Source organism: Cervus elaphus, chromosome X (assembly GCF_910594005.1).
Source record: "Cervus elaphus chromosome X, mCerEla1.1, whole genome shotgun sequence".
In the NCBI taxonomy this organism is placed as follows: domain Eukaryota; kingdom Metazoa; phylum Chordata; class Mammalia; order Artiodactyla; family Cervidae; genus Cervus; species Cervus elaphus.
The window spans coordinates 39108382-39131602 of NC_057848.1; the positions used below are offsets into that span (position 1 = coordinate 39108382).

The 23221-nt window shown below is 42.5% G+C and overlaps 1 long non-coding RNA gene across 3 annotated transcripts in view; it reads right to left on the reverse strand.

Annotated features, from left to right (window-relative positions):
- Positions 1–460: 460 nt before the first annotated feature.
- Positions 461–23221, reverse strand: part of LOC122690168 — a 28308-nt gene continuing 5547 nt past the window's right edge. Inside the window, exons 2-4 of one of the 3 annotated variants that reach the window (XR_006339999.1) lie at positions 8917–9080; positions 4693–4775; positions 461–3053 (exon numbers count right to left, since the gene is read on the reverse strand). This is a non-coding gene — a long non-coding RNA (uncharacterized LOC122690168). Of the gene's footprint in view, positions 3054–4692; positions 4800–8916; positions 9081–23221 lie in introns of all 3 variants that reach the window. The other 2 variants (XR_006339998.1, XR_006339997.1) reach the window with 2 other exon arrangements.

Genomic DNA, 23221 nt, shown 5'->3' on the forward strand with positions numbered 1-23221 from the left:
CTTCTTTATGATGACATAGACATCAGAAGGCAGCAGAAAGAGTGTCCCCCTGCTAGTCTTTAGCAGATATTGTCTGCTAGATAGAGAAAGGAAATATCTCAAGCCTAAGAGAGTGGCACCAGGCTCCTCACCCACAACATGCATCGAGATAACATTGGCACAAGTTGAGTCATCCTGGGCCATAAAACAACTGACATGAATCTTGAAAATAGGCAGGTTTCCAAGCAAATACATAGTCTCATTAACACAGATTAGCAGAACCATTGTATGAGTAAAACATACTGGTTTATTGAGGCATTTTTGGTTCTGAGCCTTGGGTGCAACCAATTTGCAGACAGACAGAGTCTAGGGTAAACAGATAGTTCATTAACATAGCTTAAGAAAAACATTTCCATAAGAAAAACGCATTGGTTAGCTCAAGGTTTGAGAAAGTTAAGTTCAGGTGGAACCATGTGTCGTCATGGCAACACAGAATTTTAAAAAAAAAAACCTCCTTTTAATTTTGTATAGAGAAGGGAAAAAAATTCTGACACTTGTAGTTTGTTTTCTCCTGCCGCTTAAGAGAAAGATATAACATGTCTGACCCTTTCTTCCATTTGCAGGCCCCTAGGGTTTCTGCCTCTTACCCTCTCACCTGTTCCCTCCCAGACCAGCCCTGTTGCTTGTGGCTCTACCTGGCCTGGCACGTGGCATGACTGGCTCCTTGACCTGCAGCGGATTGTGAACAATCACCAACTATCCGTCATGATCAGTGAACAAGATGAAGACTTGCTTAGCCACATGATAGATTTGAAGGTCAGTGAGGGAAAATGAGGACAGGTAGGGGAGCTGGGCAGGGAAGTGGGGGATCATCTGATGCGGTGAGAGCACTTGAGTGGAGAGGCAGAAGCTGTTGATGCCTGCACCGCAGGCAAGCTGCAGACCCTAGAAACTGGCACATTTTCCCTCCTTCTGGTCATGGCAGGTGTAGGAACTGAGCTATCTCTGGTCCCGCTGCACGCTGCTAAGTTTCTTTTCGAAGCAAACCCTACTTCAGGAACACAGTGATCATTAAGGAGTACTACCTTGACATCACTGGTACAACCTGCCTCCCAGGGTGGTGTGGGTGGGTGGGGAAGGGAGTGGATGCTCCTCCTGCACGATCCTTCCCTGCCTCCCCTGTCTTTCTCCAGGATATATGCCGTGTCACTGCATGCCAGTCCACTGGTTCTGGGTTTATAAATGGGGAGCTCTAAGCCACAGGCTGGAAACCAGCAGCCTTAACTTCCTCAACTGGTTGTTGGATCACAACAGCCGAGGATCAAACAGGAAAGCTGAGATGGGGTTGCTCTGGGCCTCTGCAGAATTGGCGAGTTGTGTTGGAGTTCTTCACTGTTCATGAAGCGTTCGGGTCCTCGTGAGCCCCATGCTGATCTTGTTCGTGTTGCCAGCAGAGAATCAGCAAAGACCTGTGGGTCGACCTCCTGCAGTATTTCCCAGAGAGGTAGATCTTACCATGGGAGGTTACTGACAGAAACACAGGTTGTGAGGGCATCAAAGGTGGGCTCTGAAGGGACAGCCATGCAGAGGCTGGGACACTCTCCTTTCCCAAATGGGGATGCTCAGGCTCATGCAGGCTGGATGTGGAGCCTGGATTCGGGTCATACTGGTAGCAAGTGACAAGCTGAGACTGGAGGCTTGGGGACTTCGTGTGTCCAAGCATTACTCAAAGAAGCTGTGATTACAAGATGAGAGAGCCCTAGGTGATTCTGATAGAGGCAGGGTGAATCAAGCACCTTTGTCAGAATCATCTTTTCCCAGGTTGGCCACTCCCAGGCCTCCTGCTGCTCACTGAGTTTAAGATTCCCCTGGGCTCTTAAGTCCCGCCCTTCTTCCTGGAAAGCACCACCAGTTGGAATGGGTTTCTCTCCACTGTCCCTTGGCCCTTTTGTGCTGACTTTGGGGTCTTCTGTGAATTTCCACATCCACCAATTGACCTCTCTCTCACCACCACCACACAGGAAAAGCCAGAAACGACTTAAGGCTGGCTGGTGATAATACTGAACATCTGGGGGAAGAAATGGACAGGGATCCCAAAAGGGCAGGACACGGTGCCTACTGATGCCATCTCCCAAATTGCTGGACCCAGGCATCTTCAGCTACTGAAACACCTGTGTTCCCTGTTTGTTATTTGTGTCACTGTGCCTTCCTCATGTGTGTTTACACAGGTATGTTTGTGTCACCTGGTTTGCATGTGTTTCTGTGTGTGTGCATGTGTCTGGCCCACATCAGACGCAGAGATGAAGGTGACAGAACATGAGACTTGGAGGAACAAGAAGAGGAGGCACGAGGCATCTACAGGCTCGGGGAGACAGGTCAATGTATCTCTGTGGCGCCCCGGTCCAAAACAGGAAGGAGGAAAGGATGGCCAATGACAGCTCCGGACACTGGTTCCAGAAATCTACAATTACATCAAGAGACATAAACAAGCTCACAGTTTCTGCTGTGCTGACCCATGTTTTACTACCAGCCTTTTTCCATGACTGATCTCCTTAACTGGAAACAACACACCCTCTCAAGTTCTGAAATGCCCCAAGAGGTGATTGGTGTCTTAGAATCCATCTTCCAGACCCACTGTCCCACCTGGGGAGACTGCCTGCAGCATCTCCTCACCTTATTCAATACAGAGGAACGCCAAGTAGTCATGACAAACGCTAGAAAATGACTCCAGGCCAATGCCCCAGGGGCCCAATTAGATGTGGAGAACTGCACTTTGGAGAACTTCCCAGAGGAAGAGCCTCACTGGTACCCCAGTACTGAGCGGGGCGGGGGGGAGAAACCAGTTGGAGAGATATCCACCGGCCCTCCCTCCAACAGGGGGTAAAAGACAGGGCTAAGAAGCCTGTTAACATGGCAAAGATCACTGAGGTGCTACATGAACCAGATGAAAGCCTGGACTATTTCTATGAAATGAATTGTGAGGCATTCTGGGTTTTCATTCCTTTTGATCCTGAAACCCCTGAAATTCAATAGATGATAAATTCAGCCTTTGAGGGACAGGCCCCATTGGACATCTGAAAAAAAAAAAAAACAATTACAGAAGTTAGAAGGGTTTGCAGGTAAAAATGCCACAGAACTGCTTTGCCAACAAAGTCTTTGTCAATCACAACCAGATAGCAAAAAATGGATGAAGCAAAAAGTTCCACTCTTGGCACTTGGCCTGTCAAAGCATGCAACCCCGGTGGGACCACACCATAAGGCAAGGGGCCTAGATCCGAAAAGGACAATTCCCCTCAGCCACGATCAGTGTGCCTATTACAAGGAAAAGGGACACTGGAAAAAGGAGTGCCCCAGGCACCCTGAGAAGAAAACCAAAGCAGCAGGCCCACAGAGCAGGTATCAACCCGAGCCACCCAGCACTAGTCTGATCAGGGAAGCTCAAGCAGAAACCAACTAGAGGGGACTGGATTCTCTCCAACTGGGTCCCTGGGAGCCCATGGTCAGAATTCAAGTAGGGGGCCATCCAGTGGACTTTATGGTAGACACTGGTGCTGAGCATTCTGGGGTCACCCAGGAGATAGTCCCCTTATCGGGAAAAGAAACTACCATCATCGTGGGCACAGGCACCCAGACCCTCAGGCACCCAGACTGGCAGGCCATTTTGCAGTCCTTGACAATGCTGACTGGGGGGCCATTAGGTAGAACACGAATTCCGCTATCTGCCCTATTCACCCTACTTGCTTGATGGGAAGAGAACTGCTTGCTATGACGGGGGCCCAGATTTCCTTTTCGGCAACCTCACCTAAAGCTAGCAGGCCCACCCTCCTCCTTGATTATGACTCTTGCCATAAGGTGAGAAGAAGAATGGCGCCTGTATTTCTTCCTTCCAGGAGAAGGGACCATTCCTCCTCAATCAGAGACAGTATCCACCAGTTTGGGCCGAGGAAAATGCTCCAGGTTTGGCAAAACCCCTTGATCCCATCCTGACTGATCTGAAACCAGAAGCTCAGCCTCTAAAACTACAACAGTATCTGATTCCCCAGTAGGCCTGGCTGGGAATCCAGGCTTATATAGACAGACTACTTCAACACAAACTTCTGATGAAATGCCAGTCACCCTGGAACACCCCACTACTACCCGTGAAGAAGCCAGGGATGCATGACTACCATCCGGTTCAGGACTTAAGAGCTGTAAACGAGGCAACAATTACTCTGTATCTGGCAGTGCCTAAACCGTACACCCTATTAGGACTGATCCCTTCCACAGCTGAACAGGTTACTTGCTCGCACTTCAACGATGCCTTCTTCTGCCTCCAGCTTGCACCTGCCAGCCAGCCACTATTTGCCCCTGAATGGGAAAACACACATGGGAAACAAGGAACAGCTCTCTTGGATGAGGCTTCCTCAGGGTTTCAAGAACTCCCCTACTCTCTTCAGTGGAGCTTTGGCCACTGACTTCGTGAAATTTCCTGGACAGGATTTAGAGTGTGCCCTGCTGAAATAGGTCATTGAGCACAACACAGGCTCGATGCCTAGAAGGAACAAAGGCCCTCGTCTTCTTGTTAATGGAAGCTGGGTACCGGGTGTCAAAGAAAAATGCATAAATGTGTAAAAGACAAGTCAAATATCTAGGTTTAACATCATCTGGGGCCAGTGAATGCTGGGAACTGAAAGGAAACAAGCAGTTTGCGCCAACCCTCCCCCTACCACTCACCAGAAGGTCCATGAACTCTTGGAAGAAGCAGGATTCTGCAGGATATAGATCCCTGGATGTTCAGACCTGGTCTGAATGAGGTCCTGAAAGGAGAAGAAAAGGCTCCCCTTGAATGGGAGCCAAGAGTTCAAGTAAGGCCAATTCAACAATTGGCCTTCAAACAATTAAGGCCAAAGTCTCTGATGCCTCAGCCCTAGAGCTTTCCAATGTAACCGGAGAGTTCAGTCTCTGTGTTCATCAAAAGTACAAAATGGCCTTGGGAAGCTTGACCCAAAAATCCAGGCCTTGGCAAAGGCAGACACAAAGGCAAAGGCAGACACTACCTTGCTAGTGAGGGAGGCTGACAAACTAATGTTGGGTTAAAACCTAAATGTTAAGGTCATGCACTCAGTTATAACCCTGATCGATAGCGGAGGCCACCATTGGCTCACACATGCATGGATGACTCAGTATCAAGGGTTACTATGTGAACATCCACAGGTAAAACTAGAAGTTATGCAAACTCTAAAACCAGCTATCTTCCTACCAAAAGAAGCAGGGCCCTTGGAACACGATTGCTTGAATTACTAGATGAAGTATTTTCTAATAGACCAGACCTGACTGACAACCCACTCCACAACACAGACCTGGTCCTATATACTGATGGTAGTAGCTTAATAGAAAACAGAAAGAAGATGGCTGGGTATGCTGTAGTGTCTGACTCTGAAGTGGAGGAAGGAGAGGTGCTTCCTCAAGGATGGTCAGCGCAGAGAGTGGAGTTATGGGCATTAATCAGGGCATTGGATCTCAGCTGAGAGCAGCGAGTCAATACCTATTCAGACTTGCACTATGCTTTTGCTACTCTACATATCCACCGAGCCTTATACAAGGAAAGAGAACTCCTTAGAGCAGAAGGAAAAGGGATCAAAATCCAAGCCGAAATCCTGAAACTTCTGGAAGAAGTCTGGGAACCAAAGGAAGTGGCAATTGTCCACTGCAAAGGCTACCAGAAGGAAGATGACCCGGTGGCCAAAGGGAACCGTCACGCTGATGCAGCCATGAAGGAGGCTGCCAGGGGCAGCCGCCAAAAAAATTGAAAGTCCTGCTAGCCCTGGAGATACCAGCTGCCCCCAGGTATTCTCCCGAGGAGGAAAAATGGATAAAAAAGGAAGCAGAAACCACGGCCAAGATGGAATGGTGGCTCACACAAGACCATGAGTCTATGTTCTGGAACAACTTGCCTACAAGCTGGTGCACCAGCAACATGCACTGACCCATATGGGCAAGACTGCCTCAGAGACTTTGCTAGGCCCATACTATCTTATTGCTCACCTCCCCGCACTCTGTTCTTCTGTCTCCCAGGGATATGTAATCTGTTTACAAAATAGTGCTCACCAGGGGCCTAGTAGGTTGGCAGGGACACAACATTGTGGAATATCCCCCTCTGAGGATATGGAAGCAGGTTTCACTGAAATCACTCCAAATCAAGGATTTAGATACCTTGTACTTTGTATGTGCCCCTTTTCAGGCTGGGTGGAAGCCTTTCCTACCCGAACTGAAAAAGCAAGACAAGTAACCTAGGCACTCCTGAAAGACATTGTCCCCAGATATGGAATGCCTCTTACCATAGGATCGGACAACGGACTGGCATTTGTATCTGAGGCAGAACCACAGGTGGCAAAGGCTTTGAAAACCCAGTGGAGACTGCATACTGCCTACCATCCCCAGAGCTCAGGGAAAGTGGAACACGTGAATCGAACCTTCAAACAAACCCTACCAAAACTATGCCAGGAGACCAGCTTATCTTGGGTAGGCATGTTGCCTGTGGCCCTCTTAAATGTGAGGTGTTTACCCCTGGCAGGGATAGGGATTTTGCCATTTGAAATCCTGTATGAATGACCACCCCCGCTAGTCAACTTAAGGGGAGACACCAGAGAACCGGGGAACTTGGACTTATATAGGCAGCCACAAGGGTTAGGACACACAATCTCTCAAATACATACATGGATAATTAATAGAATACCCATTTCCTTAGGCATAACACTACATCCTCACCAACCAGGGGACTGAGTATGGGTAAAGGATTGCAAAAAAGAGTCTTTAAAACCCAAGTGGAAAGGGCCCTATTTTGTAATCTTAACTACACACACTGATCTCAAGGTGGCAGGAACAGACCCTTCAATCCATTACTCCAGAGTCAAACCTGCAAGTCCAACTGATAGCCAGGAGAAGTGAGAAACGACCCTTAGTCTGGAGGAAGCCCTGTGCCTGACCTTGCAAAGGAAACAAGCACCCCAAAGCCCCTCTCTGGTCACACTGGAAGCTGGTCAATAAAAGCATGGCTGAAGCTTGAGGAACCAATAGGACCCACAAAAGGCAGATGTATTGGTTAGTAACTGGTCTGAGACTCCCCCTATTCATCTCATTTGGAATAGGGCTTTACTCTTTCCCCTAGAGTGGACTTGTATCCAAAAACTCTCTCTCTGCTTTGCCTACCTCTTCATAATTCTTGGTTTTGGGAGTCTCCTCCAACTGTGATCATCTTAAATATGAAAAGACTGTATTTTTGCCTCACAGTTCTGTTAAGTTGTAAAATCCCCTCCTCATCTGAGAGTTAGGATGATTGTTCTGAATGTATGGAGTCTTTCTACCATGAGGGTACATGGGCCCAAGGATTCACTGACTATACATACAAACTAGCCACATGTTATAGTTCAGTTTTCCCATGCACTAGGGAAGGGAAGCATTACTGGAAGGGAGAAATTAGAGCCCACAGTGTGAATGGCCTAACGTGCTATGGCACCCCAAGACAGATGGCCTGCTGGACTCGATAGATTCAATTTGGGATGTCAGATGGGGGTGTGGCAATCCAGGATAGGAAAGAACCAGCCCAAGAGGTGGTCAAACGGTTAAAGGCCCAAGTAATCAAACCAGATCCATTGGCATCAGGTCCAAAGACGGGGTCCTCTGGACTGTACAACCAGCTTCGAGCCTCCCTCAAAGCTAAGTTAGAAATGCCCACTATTGGAAATAATCCTTTTATCCATCTAGCCGAGGAGGTGGCCCCAGAATTCATGTCACTAGCTGCTGGGTTTGTGGAGGGGATCTGATGTGTAAAACATGGCCTTGGAAGTCTACTGCATTGGATGCCTTTCTGCTATTCCGATGGAATCGAACAACCAGCAGGCGGGCAGGGGGTGCTATTCAGAGTTGGACCCTGTCCACAGAAACAGTAGGCAAAGAATGCCTAAGCCTAGAAGGAATAAATTATACCTGGGTTGGAGAAACAAAATGCAGAAGAGCCCTGGTATATAATGATACCTGTAAGAAACTTCCATGATGCCAGGGGCCCCAACCTGGTATTGGGCTCCCCAAAAAGGAGGGAATGGAAATCACATTTGCACTCCCTTCAACTCCACTTCTGGGATTCTAGAGCAAAACTGTACAGGAAATCAACCTGATACTAATCAACCTGATCCCTTACTTGCAATCCCAGGCATTAGCCCATATTGGAAGCATCTTTACTCCACAAACCCAGACTTATGGCAGCCCCGAGAGGGACTTTTTGGTTCTGCGGGAGAGGGGCCTAATCAGGTCTCCCATCCAGATGTGGAGGAATCTGCACCATAAGAATAATTTAGCCAGGTTTCTTCCTCTTACCCGACACCAGGGGACACGCTGGTGTTCCCAGTTTGCGACAACCTGAGACACAGAGTAAAATGATTCCTCGAGCTAGGGAGAAAACAAAATTGGGGCAAAGATGAGGGTCCTCCCCGACAGATAATCCAGTATTATGGTCCGGCCATATAGGCACAAGACGGGAGTTGGGGATGCAGGGCCCCCATTTACATGCTCAACCGAATAATCTGACTGCAGGCGGTCTTTGACATTTTAACTAATGAAATTGCAACTGCTGTTGGCACAGCAACAATCCCAGATGAGGACTGCCATCTATCCAGTCGAATTGTGGAGGAAGGAGGAGCTTGTTGGAAATTCTACCAAACTGACTGTGACTGTTGCATCCAAATAGCTGACAATGGAATACGTGTAAATCTATGGCTGATTCATATCAATGTATGACAAAAAAATAAATAAATAAATAAAAATTAAAAAAAAAAAACAAATAGCTGACAATGGAAAAGTTGTGGCAGACAAAGCTAAAACTATTGGGAAGATTGCATATGCTCTGGTTCAGACAATGTTTCTGTTTAAAACAATAACTGGGATTGCCGTAGTCATACTCACCAATGTCTGCTTATTCCCTGCTTCATACCCATCCTAATCAAAAACGTAACAGGGTTCATTCACAGAAACAGTTGTCAAACGGAGAACAGCCACCTAGTTGTTGCTTTTAAAGGGCTACCAGCCAGTTCTGGATGATGATGTCCTCTGATAGCTGCAGATGCACCCTAAACATCAAGAGGGGGAATGAGGTAGAAACCAGTCAAAGCCCCCAATTAAAGTAACAATCTTTTGCTTTCCCTTCCTTTATCTTGTGTTAACAGCTGCTGCTCATCAATCACCGCTTCCATGTCTGATCTCTTGCTTGCTGGTTACCTTGTCGGGAACTAGGGCTACCTAGGGAAGGGAGGGATCTGAGCCGTTTGAGCAGGAAATTTACGGTGTTACAAGATACCCAGAACAATGCTATTTTCTCAGATCATCCCACCCTCGCCTTCTCCCACAGAGTCCAAAAGTCTGTTCTATATATCTGTGTCTCTTTTTCTGTCTTGCATATAGGGTTATCGGCAGATGATCTGAGAGAATAGCAATGAAACATGTCTATTATCAAGTGTGAAACAGATCACCAGCCCAGGTTGGATGCATGAGACAAGTGCTCAGGGCTGGTGCACTGGGATGACCCAGAGGGATGGGATGGGGAGGGAGGTGGGAGGGGGGTTCAGGATGGGGAACACATGTAAATCCATGGCTGATTCATGTCAATGTATGGCAAAAACCACTACAATATTGTAAAGTAATTAGCCTCCAACTAATACAAATAAATGAAAAACAAACAAACAACAACAACAAAAAGATACCCAGAAAAAGCCGGGGCACTCAGTCTTTGGAGGCGACTCCACTGAGCCCACACCGCTGCTGAATATACCTGGCTGTTCTGCCTCTTTGAGTGTTGCTTGTCTCTTTCTGGTGCCACAGATTCTATAACAACACTACTATGTCAATCAGCCAACTCATGGCCTACATTCCCATGGCCTTTCTTTATTTCAAACAGTCTTCAGAAACTTGGCTTGTCTGTGCTTTTGCATTCTATCTGTCTTTTTGGTTTTCTGAGAGAGTCTTGTATGGCAGGAGGAGTTACTCTGAACTGGGCCATCTTTATTGGTAGGAAGTCATTTAGCACAACTGGTACAGTTGGAAAAGTGAGAGAAAAGTCCTAATACAAAAATGTAACTTCCAAGTTAATGCTATCTTCCGGTTGTATAAGTAGAGAAGTATTCAACGAGAAAGAAAATGAAATCACAGATACGTGGTTATCTAGTTATGATCTCGAAATTGAAATATGCTTAAGAGAACAGTCTGTATATAGGTGAATCCCGGCTCCAGCTCTATTAAGTATTCACACTGTTCCAACAAGCAAGTCTCCTCTAAGTCACTGATCCCCCTTCCCCCAAATAATATCTCCTGAATTTCTAAGCTGTTGCACTGCAATTGGTCTAGCCTAGTATGCTGAGGCATTAAGACTGTCAAAGCTCATTGAGGCCAGAGATCACATTGGTTATTACATTTTGAAATATGTCCCCAAGGCTTGCACGCAGGTCTGGAGCAGCTCCCACCACACCCCAAAAAGCCAGATCCTAGCTCTGAAATCTCCCCTTCATTCTCCGGTCCATCTTTCTTCCATCTTATCACCAACCTGCAGCATTCTGTGTTCATTGCCCTGGAAAGATGCTCTGTTCTTGCAGTCTTCATCATCTTCCACGAGTGCCTGCCCATTGTCCATATTTTGAACTGTCTGCTGATTGAATGACAACCTTTGAGGAATGGAAATTAGAGGCTGCAGACAGGCTTGCACGGGAACTTCTTTACTACGTTCCACAGAGGGACCCTGCACTGCCTTGTGGCTGAGTTGAATTTTATTAGTGATACGAATCCTATCGACTGGATCATCTGGAAGATGAATAGCTTCCCTCTGAAAGTGGCACAAAAGACTTTCATGTGACTTCACTTGCGCTGCACATCTTCTCCACAATACCCTGTACCTGGTACTCTTACATACAAATATTCTCAGTTGATCATGCATTTGGCCTGATGTGCTACACTACAGAGTCTGTCTTTTAGGCTTGGTTAAGATGGAAGTCAAGAGATCTTCTTGGCACAATTTCTCAAGTTCGTAGAGGCCTTAAAGTCTGCGCTCTTGAAGTGTGGAACTTGTGACATATCGCTGGCATGGCTGCAGGTGTTAATGCTGAGGTTGCCTGGAACTGTGGTTTTCCTGCTTGTACAGCCCTTGTTGGGATTGAAGGCCCTGTACATCTCCATGGGTTGGAGCCCTTTAGTTTGGACTGGATTGCATTCTCTCTTTTTTTTTCCTCCAGATATGTACTTTGCAAGTAGGAATGCTGGTCTCTTGCGATTCTCAGGAAACCAGAGGACTGCTGATAAGTGTGGCGGCCACAGACTACGAATTCTGCCATGGAGAAGGTAACACTAACACACCTCGCAAACTCTCTGGGGGGAAAACCCAGGTGGTTTTAACAGTTTGGGAGGGCCTGTGATTCTCTAGGCTGCCCCATGGCTACTACAGCCTAGTGTCTTGGTTAGGGGAGGTTTAGGGAGGCACGGTTGCCATGACTTCACGACTCTGTGTCATTACTAAAGCAATAGGCAGCAATGCCTTGAACACTTCCCTTTGCCTCTTACAGATGAAAGGAGAGGACTGCATCTATTTTATGAGGCGGGGCTGCCTTCATGATAGGCTTATTTTCTTCTACCGCTTACTGTAAATGATGCTCATTCTAGTACTCCCAGGCCAACTTTACCCATGAAATAGGAACAAGTACTAGCCCAATTGGATCTCTAAAGAAACAATGAAAACTCTTAGGGGGAGTTAGGTATCTGTGAGGATCATCAGTTTATGTGTTAGAGATTCCTTTACCAGTTTCCTTTCCATGAAACCTAGGTAAGAAAAGGAGGCCTCATTTGAAACTGAAAGCCTCTTTTCAAGAGGAAGTGGGTGTACTGGTTTTGTAGGGTTGCCAGAACAATGAGAACCATACCAGGTAGCTTTAAAAATGTTTTTTCAAGCTTTTGGGGATCAAATCAATAGTTAAAGGATCAGGAGATTTGTTCTGTTCTGGACTGTGTCAGTCCAGAATTTTCTGGCTTTGTCTTCACACAGTAATGTTTCTGTGTTGTTGTAATGTTGTCTGTGACTGATCTCCTTTTCTTATAAAGAAGCAGTCGAATTAACCCAACTACCTATTTAGAGGCCCTATTTCCAAATAGGGTCAGAAGAAAGGGCAATCTACTAACATTTTGACTAAATATAATGTACAGAGAGTTATATCTTCAGCATACAAATTTTGAGAGAATACAATTTATTCATAATATTGATTTTCTTCTCTCAACTTGGTACTGCTATGTATTCATCTGTCTCCCAAAGCTCACCCCACTAACCAGGTCGCCTGACACAGAAAGCAGTTCTTAAGAAAAAACGGGTTGTTTGGGAGTAATACAGATTAAAACAAAATTCAAATTTCTTATCAATCTAGAAATCCTCTCCACAAAGACATAATGGATGGAAAACTTTTCTATTATTGAATAAGTATTAAAGCATAATGTGATGCACATGATAAGCAAACTACTAAAAGACTGCAAAGAGAAAAGAGATATTTTTTTCATTTATTTTTATTAGTTGGAGGCTAATTACTTTATAATATTGTAGTGGTTTTTGCAATACATTGACATGGATTTACATGTGTTCCCCATCCTGATCCCCCCTCCCACCTCCCTCCCCATCCCATCCCTCTGGGTCTTCCTGGTGCACCAACCCTGAGCACTTGTCTCATGCATCCAACCTGGGCTGGGGATCTGTTTCACACTTGATATTATACTTGTTTCAATGCTATTCTCTCAGAACATCTCACCCTCGCCTTCTCCCACAGAGGCCAAGAGTCTGTTCTATATATCTGGGTCTCTTTTTCTGTTTTGCATATAGTGTTAGACCTAACTGATATCTATAGGACATTTCACCCCAAAACAATTTAATCATTTTCTCAGGTGCACATGGAACCGTCTCCTGGATAGATCACATCCTGGGACATAAATCTAGCCTTGGTAAATTCAAAAAAACTGAAATCATTCCAGTCATCTTTTCTGACCACAAGGCAGTAAGATGAGATGTCAATTACAGGAAAAACAACTATTAAAAATTCCAACATATGGGGGCCAAATAACACGCTTCTGAATAACCAACAAATCATAGAAGAAATCAAATACGAAATCAAAATAAATCAACAAAATTAGAAATGAAAATGGAGAGATCACGACAGACAACTCTGAAATACAAAGGATCATAAGAGACTACTACCAGCAGCTCTATGCCAATAAAATGGACAACTTGGAAGAAATGGACAAATTCTTAGAAAAGTATAACTTTCCAAAACTGAACCAGGAAGAAATAGAAGATCTTAACAGACCCATCACAAGCACAGAAATCAAAACTGTAATCAGAAATCTTCCAGCAAACAAAAGCCCAGCACCAGAGGGCTTTACAGCTGAATGCTACCAAAAATTCAGAGGAGAGCTAACACCTATCTTACTCAAACTCTTCCAGAAAATTGCAGAAGGGAAACTTCCAAACTCATTCTATGAGGCTACCATCACCCTAATTCCAAAACCAGACAAAGATGCCACAAAAAAGAAAACTACAGGCCAATATCATTGATGAACATAGATGCAAAAATCCTTACAAAATTCTAGCAAACAGAATCCAACAACATATTAAAAAGATCATACATCATGACCAAGTGGGCTTTATCCCAGGAATGCAAGGATTCTTTAATATCTGCAAATCAACTAATGTAATACACCACATTAACAAATTGAAAGATAAAAACCATATGATTATCTCAATAGATGCAGAAAAAGCCTTTGACAAAATTCAACATCCATGTATGATAAAAACTCTCCAGAAAGCAGGAATAGAAGGAACACACCTCAACATAACAAAAGCTATATATGATAGACCCACAGCAGATATTATCCTCAATGGTGAAAAACTGAAAGCATTTCCCTTAAAGTCAGGAACAAGACAAGGGTGCCCACTCTCACCACTACTATTCAAGATAGTTTTGGAAGTGTTGGCCACAGCAATCAGAGCAGAAAAAGAAATAAAAGGAATCCAGATGAGAAAAGAAGAAGTAAAACTCTCACTGTTTGCAGACGACATGATCCTCTACATTAGCTAATCAATGAATATAGTAAAGTTGCAGGATATAAAATTAACACACAGAAATCCCTTGCATTTCTATAAACTAACAATGAGAAAACAGAAAGAGAAATTAAGGAAACAACACCATTCACCATTGCAACGAAAAGAGATATTTTAAATATGTATCCTAGCAAACTGTCGACTACGCTAAAGTCTTTGACTGTGTGGGTCACAACAAACTGTGGCAAATTCTTAAAGAGATAGAAATACCAGACCACCTTACCTGCCTCCTGAGACATCTGCGTGCAGGTTAAGAAGCAGTAGTTAGAACCAAACAGGAAACAACGGACTGGTTCAAATTGGGAAAGGAGTATGTCAAGCCTGAATATTGTCATCTTGCTTATTTAACTTATATGCAGACTACATTATGGGAAACGCAGGACTGGATGACACACAAGCTGGAATCAAGACTGCAGGGAGAAATATCAATAACCTCAGATATGCAGATGACAACAACCTAATGGCAGAAGGCAAAGAGGAACTAAAGAGCCTCTGGTTCAAAGTGAAAGAGGCGACTGAAGAAAGCTGACTTAAAACTCAACATTCAAAAAACTAGGATCACAGCATTCGGTCCCATCACTTCCTGGCAATAGATGTGGAAACAAAGGAGACAGTACAGACTTTATTTTCTTGGGCTCCAAAATCACTGCAGAACGTGACTGCAGCCATGAAATTAAGAGTTTTGCTGTTTTGAAGAAATCCTATGGCACACCTACACAGCATATTAAAAAACAGACCCATTATTTACTGACAAAGTTCCATATAGTCAATGCTATGGTTTTTGCAGTAGTTATGTATGGATGTGAGAGTTGGACCATAACGAATGCTGAGTGCCAAAGAATTAACGCTTTTGAACCGTGGTGTTGCAAAAGACTCTTGAGAGTCTCTTGGGCAGCAAGGTGATAAAACCAATCATTCCTAAAGGAAATCAGGTCTGCATAGTCACTGGGAGGACTGATGCTGAGGCTGAAGTTCCAATACTTTGGCCACCTGATGCGAAGAGCCAACAGATTAGAAAGGACACTGATGCTGGGAAAGACCGAAGGCAGGAGAAGAAAGGGATGATAGAGGACAAGATGGTTGAATGCCATCGCCGACTCAGTGGACATGAATTTGAGCAAGCTCCAGGAGATAAAGAATTATAGGGAAGCCTGGCGTGCTGCAATCCATGGGGTCGCAAAGATTCAGACACGAGAAGGCAACTGAAGTGATCCTGGCAAGCACAGTTTATTACAAAATATTCAAAATAATAAGCAGTCCTCAAATAAGACCTGATTAAAACATTTGTCACAGTTATTTTGTCCTAAATTTACATAGTAGTTGGGGTAACCATCACTGTTTGCTAATTCGTTTCTACAGAAGAATGATAAACTTCACATACTTTTATGATTCAGGGTGGCTTTGGAATGAGGCATACATTCGGATAGCCTGTTACCCTCCACAGAAGTGAGAGATAAGATGCTACTATTAAGAATTGAGAGGTAAGATCCTACTATGAACATATACCATGTCCCCATGGGCAAACCACTTCCATATTCTTGCCTTGAGAACCCAAGAAGAGTATGAAAACGCAAAAAGATAGGACAATGAAAGGTGAACTCCCCAGGTTGGGAAGTCCCCAAAATGCTACTAGAGATCAGTGGAGAAATAACTCCAGAAAGAATGAAGACATGGAGCCAAAGCAAAAACAACACCAAGTTGTGGATGTGAGTGGGGATGGAAGCAAGGTCCCATGCTGTAAAGACCAATATTGCATAGCAACCTGGAATGTTAGGTCCATGAATCAAGGCAAATTGGAAGTGGTCAAACAGGAGATGGCAAGAGTGAACATTGATATTTAAGGAATCAGCGAACTGGAATGGGTGAATAAATAAAATGAACTAGAATGGGTGAATTTCACTCAGATGACCATTATATCTACTACGGTGGGCTAGAATCCCTTAGAAGAAATGGAGTAGCCATCATAGTCAACAAGAGTCCAAAATACAATACTCAGATGCAATCTCAAAGATGAAAGAATGATCTCTGTTCATTTCCAAGGCAAAACATTCAGTCTCATGGTAATCCAAGTCTACTCCCTGACCAGTAATGCTGAAGAAGCTGAATGGTTCTATGAAGACCTACAAGACCTATTAGAACTAACATTCAAAAAAGATGTCCTTTTCATAATAGGGAACTGGAATGCAAAAGAAGGAAGCCAAGAAACACCTGGTGTAACAGACAAACTTGGTCTTGGAGTAGAGAATGAAGCAGGTAAAAGGCTAACAGAGTTTTGCAAAGAGAATGTATTGGTCATAGAAAACACCCTCTTCCAACAACACAAGAGAAGACCCTACACATGGACATCACCAGATGGTCAACACCGAAATCAGAATGGTTTTATTATTTGCAGCCAAAGATGGAGAAGCTCTATACAGTCAGCAAAAATAAGACAGGTAGCTGACTGTGGCTCAGATCATGAACTCCTTATTGCCAAATTCAGACTGAAATTGAAGAAAGTGGGGAAAACCATTCAAATCCCTTTTGATTATACAGTGGAAGGGAGAAACAGATTTAAAAGACTAGTCTGACAGACAGAGTGCCTGATGAACTATGGACGGAGGTTCATGACACTGTACAGGAGACAGGGATCAAGACTATCCCCAAGAAAAAAGAAATGCAAAAACCAAAATGGCTATCTGAGGAGGCCTTACAAAAAGCTGTGAAAAGAAGAGAAGTGAAAATCAAAGGAGAAAAGGAAAGATGTACCCATTTGAATGAAGAGTTCCAAAGATTAGCAAGGAGAGATAAGAAAATGTTCCTCAGTGATCACTGCAAAGAAATAGAGGAAAACAATAGATTGGGAAAGACTAGAGATCTCTTCAAGAAAATCAGAGTTACCAAGGGAATATTTCACACAAAGATGGGCTCAATAAAGGAAAGAAATGGTATGGACGTAACAGAAGCAGAAGATATTAAGAAGAGGTGGCAAGAATGCACAGAAGAACTGTACAACAAAGATCTTCATGACCCAGATAATCATGACTGTGTGATCACTCACCTGAAGCCAGCCATCCTGGAATGTGAAGTCAAGTGGGCCTCAGGAAACATCACTATGAAGAAAGCTAGAGGAGGTGATGGAATTCCAGTTGAGCTACTTCAAATCTGAAAAGATGATGCTGTGAAAGTGGTGCACTCAGTATGCCAGCAAATTTGGAAAACTCAGAAGTTTTCATTCTAATCCCCAAGAAAGGCAATGCCAAAGAATGCTCATACTACCACACAATAGCACTCATCTCATATGCTAGTAAAGTAATGTTCAAAATTCCCCAAGCCAGCATTCAATACATGAACCATGAACTTCCAGATGTTCAAGCTGGTTTTAGAAAAGGGAGAGGAACCAGAGATCAAATTGCCAACATTTGCTGGATCATTGAGAAAGGAAGAGAGTTCCAGAAAAGCATCTATTTTTGCTTTATTGACTATGACAAAGCCTTTGACTAGGTGGATCACAATAAACTGTGGAAAATTTTGAAAAAGATGGGAATCCCAGACTACCTGACCAGCCTCTTGAGAAATCTGTATGCATGTCAGGAAGTAAAAGTTAGAACTGGACATGGAATAATGGACTGGTTCCAAATAGGAAAAGGAGTATGTCAAGGCTGAATATTGTCACCCTGCTTATTTAACTTATATGCAGATTACATCATGAGAAATGCTGGGCTAGATGAAGCACAAGCTGGAATCAAGATTGCTGGGAGAAATATCAATAACCTCAGATATGCAGATGACACCACCCTTATGGCAGAATGTGCAGAAGAACTAAAGAGCCTCTTGATGAAAGAGAAAGGGGAGAGTGAAAAAGTAGGCTTAAAGCTCAACATTCAGAAAACTAAGATCATGCCATCTGGTCCCATCACTTCATGGCAAATAGATGGGGAAACAGTGGAAACAGTGGCAGATTTTACATTTTTGGGCTCCAAAATCACTGCAGATGGTGACTGCAGCCATGAAATTAAAAGACGCTTACTCCTTGGAAGAAAAGCTATGACCAACCTAGACAGCATATTGAAAAGCAGAGACGTTACTTTGTCAACAAAGTCCTGTCTAGTCAAGGCTGTGGTTTGTCCAGTAGTCACGTATGGATGTGAGAGTTGGACTCTAAAGAAAGCTGAGTGCCAAAGAATTGATGTTTTTGAACTGTGGTGTTGGAGAAGACTCTTGAGAGCCTGTTGGACTGCAAGGAGATCCAACCAGTCCATGCTAAAGGAGATCAGTCCTGTGTGTTCATTAGAAGGACTGATGTTGAAGCTGAAACTTCAATACTTTGGCAACCTGATGCGAAGAGCTGACTCATTTGAAAAGTCCATGATGCTGAGAAAGATTGAAGGCAGGAGGAGAAGGGGACGACAGAGGATGAGATGGATGGATGGCATCACCAACTCAATGGACATGAGTTTGGGGAAACTCCGGGCATTGGGGATGGACAGGGAGGCCTGCGTGCTGCAGTCCATTGGGTGGCAAAGGGTCAGACACGACTGAGCGACTAAACTGAACTGAACTGATGTACCCATGGGTTAGTTAGACAAACAATATTACATCACTGGAGTTTAAAGAAAAGAGCATTTTCTTGCAGGGCCATGCAAGGAGATGGGTGGCTTATGCCTTTAAAAATCCTGGACTTTCCAAAATCTTTCAAGAATGTCCACTTATACAAAACTTGAGGGAGGGATGTGATTCACTGTGACAAACTGCTTGCTGTCAGATATTCTATTCTTGAAGAAAAGTCACGGTGAGGTAATTGTGTTCCTGTAAACTTCTAGCAGAACAAATACTATTCTCTATGCTGAAAGGTAAGACTCCAAGCTTGACTTTCACACTCCAAGGTCCTGTTTAGGAGGAGGGAGTTCCTGGGCAAGCTGATTATCCTGTCTGAGACATTCATCCAGCACCCAGTCTTGGTCCTCCCACCAGTGGCCAGTCACAGCTGAAGAGGCAGATCTCAGTCTCTGGGCTCTCCTCTTACCAAGGTCCCCATACCCTGCCCAGCCACCTTAAATGAGGGAGCCAGGTGCCCAGCCCACAGCTGCCCTCAGCCTTCTCAGTTTACCCTAATTGGCGGGTGGGGGGTGGGGGGTGGTGGTGCTTGGTCCTGTAGACTCTGACCCAATGAGATTGCCTCAAGCGTTAGGTCATGGAGGTGGGGATGGCAGAGGTAGGTTGCTACTGCTCTGAACCCTGGGCCAGGCCAGTGAGTGGCTCTAGCAAGGTCTCTGGACCTCTGCGAGACTCAGCCTTTAGCCTGTCCTGAGGCTCCACACCTTGCTACCCAGACCAAGGCCAGAGGACCTGAAGGGCCATGGACGAAGGTTGAAATGTATCTTTTACTACACTCTGCTGACAGGCTGACTATTGGAGGACCTGGTCTTCTAACCTCTATGGTCTTCAGCTAAGGACAGCAGCTCCATGTCCATCTTGCCCCTATTACAGTATCTTCCTTGGTGAGATTATGCAACCTTTCACTGAAAGTTGGGAACTTAAAACATCATGGTCTATTTCCACTAGCCCCAGGTAATCATATTCTACTCTGTTTCTATAGCTTAAATAAATTAACTAACAATATCATGTGATGATATGGTTTTTATCTTCCTCTAACTGAAATATTATACTTAAAAAGCATAATGTCCCCTAGGACATATATATTGCAAATGGGGGAACCATTCATTCCTTCACTGCTGGAGCTATAGTTGAATTGTAATATTTTTAAAACAATTTTTATTGGAATGGATTTGCTTTACCACCTTATATCAGTTTCTGTTGTACATCAAAGTCAATCTATTATAGGCATACATAGATCCCTTCATTTTTGGATTGCCTTCCCATTTAGGTCACCACAGAGCACTGAGTAGAGTTCCTTCCACTGTTTTCTTTTTTAAATTCAAATTATTTGTTTTAACTGGAGGATAATTACTGTACAATACTGTGATGGTTTTTGCCATATATCAACATTAATGAGCCATAGGTATACATGTGTCCCACACATCCTCAAGCCCCACTCACCTCCCTCCCTACCCTATTTCTATGGGTTGTTCTAGAGCACTGGTTTTGAATGCCCTCCTTTATGTATATATAAACCTGAATGATGATTTCCCTGCATGAAATACGCAATTTTCTCTATATCACATATCAGTTATGGGTACAGTTTTTTCTACATTAAATTTGAAATCTGTATGTATGTTTGAATATCTAGCTGTATATTTTTGGTCATGATAGATGGACTATTGCATACTTCACATCTGGATATCTCTGCACCTTTTTCCCTACATAAATATGGAATGTTGTATATTTCACATAGGAAAATTTGAGCACATATTTTCCTGAATAAAGTATGGAATATTTTGTAATTTTGTAATGAAAATCTCAGTTAAGATTTTCAGACATGAAGTATATAATTCTCCATAGTTCAAATGTGAAACACTGAGGCAAATTTTCATTACTGAACTAGAAAATTTGTACATTTCATAAATGATCATCTAGGTATAGATTTTCCCACATGAAAGTTGGTATATTTCACATTTCACATAAAGAAATATGGACACAGATTTCCTTGTTTTGGGATACTCTATATTTCACATATGAAAACATGGGTGCTGATGTTTCTACATTAAATATATAACTCTCTGTAGTTCCCATTGAAAATCTAGACACAAGTTTTCCTGCATGAAACATATAATATGTTATATGAAAATCTGGATAAACGTTTTCCTGCTTAAATGTTGAATGTTTTATTTTTCACTGATTAAGGTCTATGTGCACATTCTGCACATGATATATGGAATTCTCTGTGTTTAATTTTGGAAAATACAGACATTCCTTAACCTACATTAAATATTAAATTCTCTATAGAAGTCATATTAAAATATTAGCACAGGTTTTGTGAGCCTAGCTTTTCAACTGTGAAAATATGTAATTCTGTATGATTCATGTGTGGAAATCTGAGTGCAAATTTTCCTAAATGAAGTATGAAATCATGCATATCTTACAGATGATAAGTGTAGATTTTCTGCTATATTGTTATATGGGATTCTGCATATTTCATATAAGAAAACCTTTGTTATGATTTTTTTGACATAGAATATGTAACTAATTTCACATATAAATATCTGGGAACAGATCTTCCTACATGTAATATGAAATCTCTGTAATTCACGCATCACATATGAAAATTTTCACATTTCATATGTGGAAATCTCAGTCCAGATATTTTAGAAAATATATGGCACTCTCTATATTTCCCAAGTAAAAACAAGATGAGGAATTTTTGAGATGAAATATGGACTTTTGTTCATTTCTCATATGAAAACCAGGGTATAGATTTTCTTACATGACATATGAACCGTGTATACTTTAGAGATGAAAATTTGAGTTCAGATTTTTTTACATGAAATGTGGAATTTTCTGTTTCCAATATGGAAATCTTACCTTAGATATGCTTCTATGAAATACAGAATTCTTATATTTCCTATATGACATGTAGACCCTGATTTAGCTCCATAATATGTGTAATTTGCTACATATCACATAGGAATATCTTGGTCTAGATTTTCCCACATGAAATATGGAATTCTCTGTATTTCCTTTATCAAAGTATGAGGACAGGTTAACTTTATGAAAGATGGAATTCTTTTTATTTCACATATGAAAATCTAGGCATAGATTTTCTACATGAAATATGAAATTCTGAACATTTCTTGTATTAAAGTATTAGAGCAGATTTTCCTGCTTAATATATGGAATTCTCTATATTTCATATAGGAAAGCCTGAATGATGACTTTCCTATCAGAAATATGTAACTTTTTATATTTCATACACAAAAATATGGGTGCAGATTTTTCCACATGAAGTATGAAATCTGTATTTCATGTTAGAAAATCTAGCTGTGTATATTTGGTCATAATATATGGAAATTGCATGTTTCACATGTGGATATATGGGCACATATTTTCCTGCATGAATAGGGAATTCTGTATTATTCACATAGGAAAATTTGAGCATACATTCTCCTGCTGAATTATGGAATTTACTTTCATAAATGAATTTCTCAATTAAATTTTCTGACAAGAGATATGCGATTCTCTATAGTTCAAATATGAAATTCCATAAGCAAATATTCATTCCAGAATTACAAAATGTGTACATTTCACAAATGAAAATCAAGATAGTGGTTGTCTTACATGATGTGTGATACTCTTTACATTTCATATAAAAGATCTGAGCACAAATTTCCTTGATTTAAATATAGACTAATCTATATTTCACATATGAAAATATGGGTGCTATGTATTCTACAATATATGTATTTCTCTATATTTCACAATTGAAATATTGAATTTTTTGTACTGCATTTATAAATATTGGTTGCACATTTTCCTACATGGTATATGGAGTTCTCTGTGTTTAGCATTTGAAAATATAGACATTCTTTTTAAATTCCATATATATGCATTAGTATACTGTATTGGTATTTTGCAAAACAGAAAAAGAGACACAGATGTATAGAACACACTTTTGGACTCTGGGAGAAGGCGAGGGTGGGATGTTCTGAGAGAATAGCATTGAAACAAGTATAATATCAAGTGTGAAACAGATCGCCAGCCCAGGTTGGATGCATGAGACAAGTGCTCAGGGCTGGTGCGCTGGGAAGACCCAGAGGGATGGGATGGGGAGGGAGGTGGGAGGGGGGATCAGGATGGGGAACACATGTAAATCCATGGCTGATTCATGTCAATGTATGGCAAAAACCACTACAATATTGTAAAGTAATTAGCTTCCAACTAATAAAAATAAATTAAAAAAAAGGAAATACAGACATTCATTTTTCTACACTAACTATTAAATTCCCTAAACTTCACATATTAAAACATTAGCATGGGTTTTGTAGGCATAGATTCTCAAATATGAATGTGGAATTTTGTGTTTTGCATGTGGACATCACATTGGAAGTTTTCCTAAATGAAATATGGACCTCTGTATTACATGGGATTCTGGATTTTTTCATATATGAAAATCTTAATTAAGATTTAATTAAGATTACATAAATATGTAACTGTCTATAT